Source organism: Micropterus dolomieu, linkage group LG06 (genome assembly GCF_021292245.1).
Source record: "Micropterus dolomieu isolate WLL.071019.BEF.003 ecotype Adirondacks linkage group LG06, ASM2129224v1, whole genome shotgun sequence".
Taxonomy (NCBI): domain Eukaryota; kingdom Metazoa; phylum Chordata; class Actinopteri; order Centrarchiformes; family Centrarchidae; genus Micropterus; species Micropterus dolomieu.
This window is the reverse complement of record NC_060155.1, coordinates 3,002,054-3,016,748: the sequence shown is the minus strand read 5'-3', so window position 1 is coordinate 3,016,748 and position 14,695 is coordinate 3,002,054. Positions and strand designations below refer to the sequence as shown.

General features: G+C 38.7%; 1 protein-coding gene across 3 annotated transcripts in view; it reads right to left on the bottom strand.

Moving 5' to 3' along the window:
* LOC123972848 (disco-interacting protein 2 homolog C) overlaps positions 1-14,695 on the bottom strand; it is a 459,676-nt gene that overhangs the window by 397,526 nt on the left and 47,455 nt on the right. The gene's annotated exons all lie outside the window — the stretch shown is intronic.

The following is a 14,695-nucleotide window of genomic DNA, read 5'->3' as shown; positions in this document are numbered from 1 at the left end:
ATTTGCCAGGCCAGACTCCAGAGACCTAAGGCAGGGCCCCCAAACTCCAAGAAACTGATCCGACCTGGAGCGGAGGATACCCGTAAGATACTTCAATGGAATTAATTGAAATATAACTCTATGCCAGCCCTGAATAGAGGGGCTGGCATCTGAGATCCACTGCAATAATATATTTTTTCTGGCAGCAAATGTCAATATGTTATACAGTCTCTTGTTAGTTGCCCTAGTTATATTCTTATTTGAAAGCCCTAATATCAAGGACACTGGGTCCATTTCCAATTGGGTACCCAGAATCCTCCCCATTTCCTTCAGCACCTCCGACCAGTATCTCTGCAGTTTGACACACGACCATAAGCAATGGGTCAATGTTCCAACCTCTCAGTGTGTTACTGTTCATGCTTGTCTGCATCCCACTTGACATAATCTACATGCTGAATCAGTTGTGAGAGAGAAGCGGTGAGACTTTTGTGGGGATGAACTTGAGGTCTGAGGGCAAATCAAGGCAGACAGTGACTCGAGTGAAACAACCTCTTAACACACTGCAAAAAGTGAGCTCTCAAAAACAAGAGGAAAAAGCATTAAAATGGGGGAAATATTACTTAAAAAAAGCACAATTGTCTGCCAACAGAACAAGAATATTTCACTTGCTACGTAAGGACAAAAAACTTGAAACAAGTGAAATTCTCTAACATAAAAGCCTCCTGGTAAAAAGAAATATCTTGTCAGACAAAAAACAAGTATATTTTGCCTTCAATTAAGACAATTACTTTAATTTAGTTTTTAGTTTTTGCAGTGTAAAACTGGAGAATCATATAAAAATGATACTGAAGTTGTAGCCCAAGCCTCCTTCAGATGCATTTATTTATTGTAAAGAGTAACTGCACATTAGGACTCACTCGGGGCAAAGTATTGCTGCACTGAGCTCTATGGGTTGAAAGTTTTTTTAGGTACTTTACACATCCACGTAGCCAAAAAGATCAGCATGACATCATTTAAGTCATTTGCTCATGCCGTCTTTGCAAGTGTAACCTGCATTTACGACCACACAGGATTGTGGACCTCGATGGAAAACGTCATGAGGTTAATGTTGCTTTCAGACCAAAAGCGAGCGTTCGAGGCTGTGAGCATACATACAAAGACGCGTAGAGCTGCAATTTCGGACAAACAAACACCCGTGGTTGGACAGGACTTTGCTCGCAACTACGCCATTTGCTCGAGGGAGGAGCTTGGAGTAAACTACTTTTATTAAATTAGCTAAAAACTTTAGTTTTTCAGATTACAACGTTGATTTATCTTCACTTGAGCTTCTTAGCAGCTAGGTTCCGTGCACATCCGGTTCCAGTGTTGTTATCGTCGTTTGGCACGCAGAGCTCTGTTGGACTACTACTTCATATATATATAAAAAACGGACAAAACTGGACATTGCTGGGTGAGTTAAGAAAACATGTGTTTGTAACTTTGGTCCAGCTATCGTTGTACTTTACTGTGACCAAGTTAGCATACTTGGTAATGTTTACTTTGGGTTCATACAGCTGTAGTAATGGCAAGTTGTATTTATTAACGTTATCGCGTTAAAATCGCCTTCTTGCGTTGTGTGTGAACACTTGCAGCGAATGTACTCACGCGAGGAAAGCATCGCAAGGCGAAAATTTGTGTTTGGTCTGAATGCGGCATAAGGAAAGATGTGAAGGAGAATTCATAAGGACTTAGGAAAAGAGGACCGCAGGGCTCAGAGAATCCAACTGCTCTTTTCTAAGCGACGTAATTATGCGACGGCTGATGTTACTGTGGTGGCCTGAAGATAGACTACAAAAAGCGCATCTTTGACACTGCGCTCTGTGTTGTTGTAATGCAGGCCATCTAAAGGTGGACAACATGGTGGAAAATATTAGGCTACTTCATAACCCAGATAGCAAAAAGGCAGATATGGTAATAGTCACCAAATAATGGACAGGGTTGTCACATTGAGAATGCTCACAATCACCCTCCTGCCCACCTATAGGCCTATTTATCAATCCCAATTTTAGTTCAGTTAGGAACCTTCCTAAGCAAAAAAGACTTTTCAAACGCAGCCCTCAACTCTGCTTTGATGTAGTGTGCTACTACTAAGTGCTGAACAGACAGACGCCTTCAGGCCCTAAACATAACGCTCATACCCCCCCTCTTTGTTAAACTGCCTTGGGAGCCTTTAAAGGCACTGTATAAAAAGTTATTATTATTATTAACAGGGAGTAAAAGTATTGGTATCTGTATAGGTATCGGCAATACCAGCCTGGGTATTACTTGTTTTTGGATCGTATAGGAATTAAGTGGTATCGCACATCACTTGGAATATTGTTTGTGTTTACATGTGCACCAGTATCCTGGTTAAGATTTGGTGTCGACAAGTAAACATTCTCTGTTGGTGCAAACATAGTGGCTGAGGTGAAAGACAAATCTGCCTACAGATGATCATAAACCTGAATCATGTCTACAGCAGTATCGATGACCATGTTCCCTGTAAACATCATATCCTGCATCAGATCAAAACCAGGTTTCTAATAATGCTTCTAACAAACTCAGGCCCTTATGGGTCATCCTCACTCTGCAGCATCACTGACAGGTTCAGTGTCACATACATTGACATTCAACTTTGAAGCATTGCATCGGAGGACTTTTAGCTGAAAGTAGTGTACACACAACCAATACTACTTGTTTGATTCCATTAAGGGAATTTTTGAGGGTAATATATAGTATATATTTAAGTTAGAACCTGGACACTTAAATAAGTGATTTTAGACACTGGCAGTCAGGAAAAACACGTCTCACAGCATCTCTAAAATCTAAACTGTTACTTTTTTGTCAAGACCTCACCTAAATTTCCAAACCAAATGGAGGGTATGTGATTTTGGAAATTGCATTCAGCATTTGCATGTATGTGTACTGCTTTGAATCATTTATTGTCTAATTTAATGTTTGCACTTGAGTGTTTGTGATTTTACTGCAGATCCACGTCAAATATAATTTTCTTTCCCGCACAGTGTGAACAGACTACAAAGCTCTTCTGAGTCTAAATATAGTTCAGTGCAGCAACTCATCAAATCACACTCCAGCAACAAAGCCAGCCAAAGCTAAACGTCTGCTTTCAAATCAACAGACTGATGATCATTATTTGGAAATGAGTGATGAAATTATTGCCCGAAACATATGGTAATGTGTAATGAAATTGCAATGAGAGATAATAACAATGACAGCAATAATCTATGGCCGGCTGTTGACTGCTGACTATGGCCTCGTTTCAACTTTTAATGCCCTCGCCTGCTGCTTTGTCACTTTATCAGTTTGAAAGATTAGGTTTCTTTTGTCTGTAATTTTGGACGGAATGACTTGTTGTTTTTTGTTTTAGTTTTTTGATTAGGCAACAGAGTTCTGGGTAAAGCTATATGAACATTTAGATTTTTTCAAACAGTCACTAACAAAATAATTATAATAGTAATTATTATTATTATCACTAAAACAACTTTATTTGTATAGCACATTTCATGCAGAAATGCAGCTCAAAGTGATTAACAAAACAAGATCAGAATAACAATAGGTAAAAAAAAATAGCTGTAATAAATAGCAACAGTAATAAAAGAAACAAACAAAGCCAAACAGAAAGAGTTTGATAACAGGAAAAAATGGAATGATATCAACCCCAAATTAATCGCCTAGTTGAAAAGATTTATTTTAAAAATACCAAGGGAGTCTGCTGTTCTGAGATCCAAACGGAGGGTGTTCCAGAGTTTAGGGCCATAGAAACAGAAACCAGCCTCACCAGATTTCTTCTGGGACACTTTAGGAACTTCTAAAAGAAAGCCAGCGGAAATTCTGTGAGTCTAAAGAAAAAATCTAGCTGTCACTCATGACAGGTAGAGGAAGAGGAATTCCTTTGTTCAAGTAAAAGTGACAAAAAAAAAGATATAACAAAACTAAAAGTCATGCTAGGGGCGGTATGAGGCTGTATTTAAAATATGTCAACATTAAGCCTGTTAAATTTATAAATGCAGATTTTTGTCTTGGTTTCAGCTCTTCAACCACACTCCCAAAACAGAGCTTTTCCAAAAAGCCTCCAGTGTCTTAAAATCTTAAAACTCTGGAAATGTGTAGCCTATAGGGTAAACAGGGCTTTAACTATGACATGGCAGCCCAATGAGGGTTGGGTCTGTGTACCAGAGCACAAACCCCCCCCCCCCATTCCGGTGTCACTGGCTGACCTGACATCTGTCTTTTAAAACATTCAGATCAGATTTAAAATTTTACATTTTACACAGAATGTATTTACCATGGTTGTTTACGCACGTTATGTTTGTCTCATTGTCTATAGCTATTAGCTCTACTGATCCATGTCAGACCCCCATGAACTTCCAAGTTATGGATCGACAGTAAGGAAAGCAACATTTGTTCACCGAGTTTGTCCGTCAGACAGCTCTTCTCCCCAGGCTTTTATTGTCTTTTTGAGGGTACTTATGTTGCCTGGGAAAAGGTGCGACCTTAAACGCTAAAGTCATGGAACAAAAGTCTCTTATGCGTAGTATTGATCACAGATTGCTTAAAAGACAGTAACATGATTGTCTATAGCCTGCAAGACGAGCTCTGATACGTATCTGGTTACTTTTAGATAGGAATGTGGTAAATCCCCCTGCACAGAGGTAGGTATACGCCACATACACATCCCTACACCTCTGAATAAAGCTGCTCGGTGGCCAACAGAGTGTGGTTGAATTATCTAGCTTTTTGTGGGAATTTAGTGCTTCTTCCTGCAAAACAGCACCTCTTCAGTGGTGATCTCACACTGCATTGCTGGATCTAAGTGAAAAGTCCAACAACTAATTAAAACTATGGATTTGGTAAACATTTGTTATTCACGGTGTACCTGGGGACGCCAAGTCAGCGAGTCTGCAAATGAGTAGAAGTAGGATTATATTTTGGGGTATTTTTGTCTCCAGTTTCTCCATAATGCCGATGAACAGGAGAAACAACACAAGGAAGAAGAAGCATGCTAGAAAATCTATACATTTCACCTTTGATGTAACTTTTCTTTTGCATATTCAGCCCCAGCGGGGATCAAAACTCAAACCTTGGCAGGGTTAGCAGGACTTCCCTTCACACTGAGCTGCAGAGGAAATAAGACCCCTAACCCTTGCAGAGTTAGTACCACACTTTACCCACTGAGCATCCCTGCAATTAAGTTAAATGGGCACACAAACCATATTGCTAATGTTTTCATGAAGCCAGAGCCACAGAGAAGTGTGGAGATTGCGGAATACATCAGTGAAATTGCACACTGACATGCCCCACTAAATTTGACTGCACGACAGAGCTCACTTATCCAAAATGCATCCAATATACAGATATGTCCAAACGCTTGACGTGCCATCAAAAATACACTGACAGACGCATCACAGACAGCAGCTGTTTGTTCCATGTTGGAGAATTATAATCCTCACTGAAAGCGGGACAATCAAATGTTTTCTCAGACTAGATTTTACAGCCAACAAATGACAGTTCGTTAAAATAGACTGAAAAGCCAGCAGAAGGGGATTTTACAGCCAAACGGAAATTTGTTTTTACTAAAAGCCTGCAACAGCTTCACCCTGTCATCTGCACTCAGAGAAAAAACCTTATTAACAAAGTAATTTCATTATGTACTCAAAAGGCCTTGTCTAGTAATTCATGACAGGGAAAGATCATTTTAGTTAACAAAGAAGCTAAATTAATATTGTTCACTGTTTTCATCTAGAAAATCATTTATTTAATTTTTTTTTTCTATTTCAACTCAAGTCAGCAAAAACTTCCCGATCATAAAACCTCAGAAGTAAAAGTGAATAAGCCTATTTCTGCAAAATGTTCATCCAAAACAATGAATTACTCAAAGACTTTTTCACATCTTTTAGAAAACATGTGACTCTCAGGCTCACTACAAGATGTATATTTATGTACAAGAATGTTTAGCAGTGTAACATCAAGTGTGATTGGACCTGGTGCAAACATTCAGCACCACGGACAGCAGCCAAACATAACTCTTACAGCCTGCCCTCGACTCAAACCTGCTGTCTCCAACTATCAAACAACCAAAGTAGCTTTAACCTGCCTACACTATCAAATCTACACAGCTGACACAGTCTGTCAATAACCACAGAACAAATAGCAATCAAGAAAAGCCCAGCAACTCATTATGTCAACACATTATCAATGAATGGATCCACGTGTCAATTGTTGCTGTCTTTCGTATGGCCCTTGCAATCAGCCGGGCTCCGGTGCGTAGCACCAGTTGCATCGTTGGTAATTACGCCACTGCATGAAACTGCAAACAGAAAGAACTTGAAGAAATTATTGAATAGCTGCATCATGGGGGTAAAGTTAGAGAATCCAGTTCTCCCTGCCTGCCTTCACTTGTTTTTTCTTTTTGATTTACAGCTATTCACATTAAGCTAGTTAAAAAATTTTTTAACCCTGTTTCAACCCTCCATCTAGACTAAAACAGCATTATTCTGCCCCTCAAAACAGAGCTTTTCCACAATGACCTGAGAGTGTATACATCTTTGAAATGCTGGCTTGGTGTTTCAGTTTCTGCGGGGTAAACCTAGCTGTTCTTCTTGATGTAAGCCAGCTCAGAGAGAGTCAGCTGTGTGCTAGTAAAGTCAAGTAGACAACCTTTGTTCTCCTCTAACTTTCTCTTTGGTCGTTCATTTTAAAAGTCAATATACCAGAACACACAGCAGAGCTGTCGTCATTAATCTGGATTTATGTTGATTTTGTCAGATGAAGTCGTGACCATGAAATAATGATTTGGTCAGCCGGCGGTCTGTCCCACTCCTCACCAGATGTTGGCTCTGATGCAGTCTTCTTGTTTGCCAACTGAAGAAAGAAGGCGACAAGGAAGGGGCCATTTTTATGTTGTTCAGGTGTTTTACTGTAGACGGAGGTCTCTTTTGTGTTTTAAAATTTAGACAGCATAATGTAGACAAAGCTTCCGAGCAACAGAGAACACTGTCGGATGAAGAGGGACTATGACAGTCACATGATATCAGTTTCTTTCCTGCATTCAGAGACGTCTGCCATTTGAGAAAAAGATGCCACCTTCTGTTTTTAAAATGACAGCTGGCATTAAAGTGCCGCTCATTGTTTGATACAGTGGAAGCATTAGCTAAGTGCATTCTGGCCCTAAAATAGTGTGATTTGAGGAGCTACATCGAGTAATGATTTTCCAGAGGACACGCTTTCACTCCAGAGTTGATGTACAAAAAAGGCCAGTGGGTCATTATTGAAAGTGGAATAGGCTTAGAGCACTTTGAATAACCATTGGACTTAATACAGAAGCCATCATGGAGTAATCTGGAGCATTTACAGAGGATTAGCATGTGTAGAACAATGGCAGTTTAATCCTAAAAGGCCGACCTGTTGCCCAGACGACTGTAATTATGATTAGAAGAGCTCACACCATGATGAGACAATTCATGTATGCACACACATTCATATGATACAGAAGAGTAAATGGAGAGTGAATGTGAAGTGTTTTCAGGTTCATAAGACTTTTGTTCCACCCGTTGGGCCTCTGAACACAGTGCATAAAAAATATTAGCAGATATAAACATACACTGACACAAAGATGAGGACTACATGGGACTTTATCATTTATCTCTGTGAGCAAAGGAACTTTCTGTTTATACACTTAAAGTTACCTTGTCTATATATGAAGTCCTCAGTTGGGTATTGTAATTAGGTTAGAATCGGATCAACTGTAATAACTTACCCTATTTTTAACCAAACTTTCTGAATTTTCTCTAGTGCCATCATCATCTCAAAATTTGGTTAATATTCAACAAGATTTCTGTTCTTTTCGTCAACACTAAGTGGAAAATGTTTACATGCTGACATGCTAAACTAAAATGGTGAACATGGTGAACATTGAAACTGCTACCCTTTAGCTTTATCTTAAAGCACTGCTGCGTATACTTACACTAGCTTTTCCTATTCTACTTCAAGTCTAAGGAATAAAGATAAAGAATTAAGTCGTTGGCCTGTTGATGCACAATTTCACAATGACACTGAAAGAAGAAGAAATTGTTTTTAACATTGATTCATAACTAGTTGAAACCAGATTCACCTTCATCACCATGCATCTCTAAGTTGGGGCTGTGTAAATAAACTTGATTAATAAGTTTGATTGCAATTAATAAGATTAGATTAGAGTTCTGATCACATATAAAAATAAATAAATACATTTGCACGCTGGAGGACCCGAGAGCCAAAGAGTGTGCTGGAGGAGGAGTCATGGTGTGTTGACTTGCGGTGGAGCTCTGATTCTGGTAAGTCTAAGTGACTGCAGCAAAAGATACACCTTTCTTTTACCAACAACTAAAGAGCAAACCCAAAGAAGAAATTCTAGTGAAACATTATTTTAATAAAACATTTAAATAAAAATTCAGTCTAATTAAAAAGAATTCAGTCTAACATTATAACTGTGATTATTTGGATAATATATAGAGGACTCAACTAAAACAGTAATTTCTGCCTCCAAAACACCATATAATAAAGTCACTACAAACAAAGTTACTATGAAAAATACTTCATGGGGATTGTATAAATATTCTAATCACACACATAAACACACACCTAGTTTTAACTGTAAGTTTCTTTGAAAAAAAGCATCAGCTAAATGAATGTCATGTGATGTAATGTATTGACCCTAATATCACAGCAGAACTGTGAGCCTACACAAGAGTCTTACAGATATATCATACTGGAATTAAAACAGCGTGCCATAAAGCATAAAAATAAAGTTTCTTAAGACTAACTGTACTAACCTTTGCTTTTACACCTCCTCCTCCTCTTCCTCTTGGACTTTCCTTTCATATCATGGTCTGACCTCTCCATGTTTTTGCTGCAAGTCCCATGCACCGGTGCCATTCAAGAGATTTCTTCTTCTTTTTAGTGTTTTTCCCAGTAGTTAATCCTCTGCTGCTTCTTCTCTTTTTCCTGTCTGAAGCAAATGCTCAGGGAAGATTCAGAGTGCGGCTCTGCAGCAGGAAGCCCAGTACAGTGACTGACTTCTCCCCCCTGCTGCCGGCTTTAGGAGGCAGGCGGCTGTTCAGGCTGTGACATCATGAGGAGAGGCTGTGATTCAGCATCTATATTGTTCATTATCTAAATATATGTACAATACATTCATTTAGCTTACAACAAGTGCATTCAGAAAGAGCTACACGTTATGAAACTACATTTCTCATCTGGTGTTTGGATCCCAAATATAAAGTTTGACTGTTTTTAGGCAAAAATTGAGAAATACATTCATATAAAATAATAAATTACATTTTAAGAACCAAAAATACTGTACATACCTGGCAGAGTAGAAAAACAACACTTACACTATAATGTACAGAGATAGTATTTACAGAATACGTAGCCTAATTGAAAAGTTGAATATATAAATAAATGAAATAAGGAATTCTATGAAATTTATTACCCAGAAATATTTCCAGAGATGTTGGTTGATGGTGGTCAAAAAATACATTCCTTTAGTTGGTGATGGGGTAATTTAGACTCATGACCTTCATTATGTCTAAAATCCTGGCTACAATCCTGATTTTGACCATCATTTGTAATACTTAACAGTTTAACCAGATTATCTAACCAAGTGGTTCCCAACCAGAATAAAAGAATTGAAGGGGTGTCACAAGTTACTTAACTTTAAGGCGTCACCGTCTTCCCAGATTTCAATTTCTAACTTGATGACAAATTATATCCATAACTATGAAAGTGAGATTCAAGTTTTATTAAACCAGACTCACCCTTTACGTTTCCATCTACCACTGTTTCCTCCTGTATGAAGTGGGCGCAATACATCATCCATTATCCACATTATCAACAAGGAAACAACTGTAATCCCACAGTTCACTCGTACTAACAAACGATGAAGGCAAAGAGTTGGTCTACAAATACTTTCAGAGGACTCAAATCAACACCAAATTTGTAGTGCATGGATTAAAACATATTAAATCACTGGGTGTGTCCTTTAATATCTAAATAATAAACGTTTACTCTGAATTCTTACATTGCACTGATATATACTTGCTCTTATTGACTGCAAAATATGTGTTTCATGTGTTATGAGCAAATGAGCTAAATTCATAGTGGTTATGAAAATGATATGGCTGAATATTTCAGCAATAATCAAAATATGATTAAGGCACAAAAAAATTAACGAATTGATGATTATGATTTCAATAATCAGGAAAAGTCTGCACTATCCTGACATATATGTGAAATAATACATGTATGTGGTACACGTTGCACTTATGAATACTGCAAGCATGCTGTAACGTGCTACTTTTACACACGTATACATGTGTATTAAACATTAAAGCAATGAAATGTAGGTTAGAAAGATGCTCCAGCTGTGTTGTTACTGCAGCAGCAGGAGACATACTGAGCTTCTGTAGTCATGCAACTCTTTCATCTTCTTTGTCTCTCCTGTTTGGTCTGCAGGCTGCAAAATGAACACTGTGGAAGATTTAAAAAGCCTAAATTTAAACAAAGAAATACAGAGAAATACAATGCTTTATGTATGTATTATGTATTTCCTTTTTATTTATACATTTACTGTCATATTTAAAACAAATGTTACAAAGGCAGTAATTTAACTTTTTCCTCCCTCACATGCCCCCTGTAATGGAAATTTGTCCTTTAAGTGAGTCTTCTGAATTTCCATAAGTGTGTGTGTGTGTGTGAAGGTTCTCAGTCATCAGTCAAAGTTATCCAAGGAAGGTTAAACTCAAGGGCAAATGGGCTATTGTTGAAGATCCTCGAAGATGTTAAATCCTTCATACAAAAGAATTTTATCAGTTTTTTTTTTCAGTTTTGACCTACTGGTAGGAAAACTCAGCTCTGTGGGTTGTTGTCAAGATGATCGATACTTCTGGTTCATTAGTGCTCCTGTCAAAAAAACTGCATATGTGATCCCGTGACAGGTAAACCATTCATTAGCCTTTATTAGTTGCTTGTGGAGGTCACAATGTTTTCTTTCCTTTTTTGGCTAAATCAGCTTCCTCATTGCCGGTGGGTCAAACAATACAGACCTTATGCTGTGTAGCCAGCAGTTTGTTTAAACTCACAGAACTTAGTTTCTAATTCTAGTCTAAATCCCAAAGTTTGCAAAATATACAAAATATGTGAAGCTGAATTTAGGCAAAATATGTATAAAACTATACAGAAGATATATTTGATTATAGTGATAAAAAATAAACATGAAGTGTTGGGTTTCAATATTTGCTTCAGTGTGCATCATATAACATCAATGAAGTGCTGATACAGATTATATAATGTATATGATGCTGGCAGCAGTGTGGAATAAAATTATCTCAACAACATTAAAGCTTAATGGGACAACCAGAGGAAACTAGATTTTAAGGAGTGAACATCAATAATGAACAAATGACACAATATAAAACATTTTTATTGCCTGATGCCAGACCTCCTGCTCCAATTTGAACTTCACTATTTTGCATCATAATGCCAGCTTTGCATAATCCTCCCCTCTTCACTTTTACTCCCAATTAACAGCAGCTGTTTAATCCCTGCCAATCACCTTTCTCAAACTGATAATCTAACTGCGTTACATCCAAGCTAAGATCCCAATCATCTCCTCTGTTTTGTTCCCCAACATCATTTTATTGTTGCTATCATCACATTTTATCCGGCCTTTCGTGTGCTTCGATCCTCTCGGTTTGCAGTTTTCCAGTGACAGACTCCCTCTCCTGAGGATTAGCGAGATGCTGCACCTCTTTGTTTATCTCCAGGTGTGCGCTGAAGCTGGTGCGCTGTGGGGCTCGTGTCGAGCCTCTGGGATTCACATTTCTTGTAGTATTTCACCTCACTGACTCCCAAAGCTCCACTGCTGCGTTCTTGTAAGATTCCCCACAGTTTTTTTTATCATGTGGCTTCACTCATCACGTGTTAAAGTAAATTTGAGCACAGCAGAGTGAATGGAGGAATAAACTGAAGGCAGCTGTAATTCTCTCTCATTTATTGACTTCCCATTGGAGGATTATTCTAAGCTGTTGCTGGAGAAGTGTTAGGGGATTTGACTTAAATTTCAGAAAAGTAAAAACATCCAGTTGTGGTTTAACTGGGAGATTTGTGCTGAAACTTTCTTAGCAATCAGGCGCTGTGATGATCGTGTTAATTAGTAACATTTAAAGCTGTTGGTAGGCAGATTCTTTTGGACAGAGTTAAACTGATGATACACTTTTTGAGCAATCTTCCTGGTGGCAAGTTCAACTATGTTTTGAACGGATAGTGGCGTGGCAGGGCAGGGCAGGGCGGGTGGAGGAGTGGTAGGGGAAGGGGATTACAGTAGTAATCTTTACTCATTACCATTGACAGCAACATTGCCCAGCACCAATGCTCCGTGGCTCATCAGCTTTAGGCTAGCTGTTTTCACGTTTCCAGCCTTTATGCTAAGCTAATATGCAAACTATAACTACATATCTTTCGTCTATCTCTCTGCAAAAAAAGATGACAGCTTCATCTGATGTTTATGTTGGATTTCTGCATTAATTAGCTGCCTTACTCCTCAACACTGTGAAAAGCTTTAAACTGAAGGCTAGATGAGACCAGAGGCATACTGACGCATGTGGTTTCTAACCTTAAAGCATCAATTCATTTTCAAAAACTTTTTAAAGTACAATTTATTTGTCTCAAATTGACTAACTTTTCTGGAATTTCCCGGCTCCTGTGAAATAAAGAAGGGACCTAAAACTCTGAAAACAGCAACATGTAGGCCTACTGATGTGTGTATCTGTGTGATAGAAACAAAATATAACGGCAAAAATAATGACGTGCCTATCATCTCCTGCTGTTTTCAGACATCTAAACTGTTAAGGTGAGATAAAGTGGATGTGCAACTTTAGCATCATGCAGACACAACAAAGAGGCTATTACTGTGTCTGATGAAAAACAGATAGATTGTACTGTATTTCAGCCTGTGGCTAAGATCCCACAGGGCAGGGAGAATGAAGTGCTCTCCAAAATGAGCTCCACATCCCAGCAAATAGGACACAGCAGCTTCCTTGTACACTCCTGAGGCCAAACATTATACTGTACATTAGATCCATCTCACTGTTCCCCTGCTGCAGCCTGCGGGCTCGCTCCAGCTTCTTCAGTCAGATTTGGCTGCATGTACAGGATAAATGAAGGCGTACTGAGTCATCTGGACATTTGTGTGAAATTACAGAATTAGCATATTTATGTTTTTCTGTCTGTCTCTTTCTTCTTCTCAGTCCACACTTTCTTTTCCTGTGTTGTCTGATGATCTCTTTTTTGTGTACAAACTTTCAACACATTCTTACTCCCAGCTCATCACATACGGACGCTTGGTCAAGACCACTTCGCACACTCTTTAACTTGTAGGGCTCTGTGGTGAAGTTAGCAACAATAAATATGCAACATCTAGTTAGAATTTCAAAATAAAACTAGTGGTTAACGTTGGGAAATGTCGTAATTTGGTTAGGTTTAGGCACCAAAACTACTTGGTTAAGTTTAGGGAAAGCAGAAGGTCATGGTTAAGGTTAAAAACTGAACTTACGTAAGTTAAGTAACGTTATTTACGCTTACCTAACCTATATAACGTCACTAAAATAATCAGTGTTGACTTTGTTCCACACAGTAAAGGAATACCAGTCTCCTGGGCAAAAGTCATCTTTCTGGACCATCCATCTATTACTCTGACTTTTCTGTTATTATGTCCTACATCTGCTTTTAGCATTCATACAGTAAATGACGCTACAGGGCTTCCCCTACTGCGTTAAACTATGATGCTAAGTGGCTTCCCAGGGGATTACAAACTGACGCCTACAGGTTTTGTACCGTGCGTCCATATGTGACGACTGAGGGTGAGCTGTTAAGTTACAGCAGGCTGTCAGTCTTTCGGCCAGTCCATCCGTCCACTGCTTTGCTCCAGACTGAAATATCGCAAAAACTATATAGGATGGATTGCCATGTTCCCAAGAGGATGAATCCTACTGACTTTAGTGATCCACACTGGCCAAAAACCAGTGACATTCCTATCAGCCTCAACCGTACTTTGCGTATAGTGCTAATAAGCATGAAATTAACATGCTAATATAGGGGAGACCGGGTATGGTTGTAACATGGGGACAGTTGTAACAACACCAATTGCACTAATTAGAGATAGGACTTATGTGATCATTTCAGTATTCTTCCCAAATCAGGCATGGTGGTTATCAAGTCTGATTTTGAGGGAAAAAGTCCATTTTTTGACAAAGAATAAATTTTGTTTAGTATCTATACTATTGCAGATAACATTGTTTGACTTATATCAGATTAAAGTGTAGTTTCTTAGGCAACATGTGATGCATTTTCCCCCTGCTAATTCTAAATCACTTTGAAAATACATCTAGCTAAACAGTGGTTGACAGGTGTGGGGTGGGTTGTAACACTTCTTTAGAAACTTCTTTCTTGATTTTAATATTTTACAGAGTGCCCTATGCACTCCAGGGTTACCAGCATTCAGTTGTCCACACTGCGACCAGTGCATTAAGTGGTGCCAGTACTCCCCTATTCACATGTTGTTCACATGTAGGTATGTGTATCGGCACCCAAACCGGTGCACAAAAAAAACCACTGACTGTGGCTCTGATTAACATAATCACAT